We start from the raw sequence: 543 nt of genomic DNA on the forward strand, positions 1-543 counted from the left end.
GGTGTGTATATATATATTTCCTACTTAGCCCTAAGCATACCATCCCCCAACACTCTCCTGCAGGACAGGATGTGAGTGGATCCATGCACTGGAAATACGTGCACTTTACATACGAAACTCAACCAAAATAAAAACATAAAAAGGCAGATTATTGTATTAAATTGCTGATCGCTGTGTGTGTGTGTTAGCTCATCCTGCGCTCGGCAGACAAATCCGAGCGCCCTCTGCTGGTCTCTAAGCACATTGCACCCTCCCGGACCGCACCATTCCTGCCGTGCGGGGGGAGACACCGCCATTCATCGCAGGTCCTGTTCGTCCTGCAGCGCGGTCAGGCGGGGTGCGAGGCGGTCCGGGCTGTGATGATAAATCGGTGTTAGGGCAAATCGACCCCGGGAGGAGGATGGAGGAACTCACGCAGCATTTTGGGCGGGGAGAGGGGTCCGGTGGTACGGTCCGGCAGGAAGAGGCGGCGGCGGAGGGACACTTCCTGTACAGCACGTGGAGAGATACAGCAGGGAGAGAGAGGGGGCGGAGGAGGTGTGC

The sequence above is a fragment of the Nanorana parkeri genome, unplaced genomic scaffold, assembly GCF_000935625.1.
Source record: "Nanorana parkeri isolate BGI_ZX_2015 unplaced genomic scaffold, ASM93562v1 scaffold2897, whole genome shotgun sequence".
Classification (NCBI taxonomy): domain Eukaryota; kingdom Metazoa; phylum Chordata; class Amphibia; order Anura; family Dicroglossidae; genus Nanorana; species Nanorana parkeri.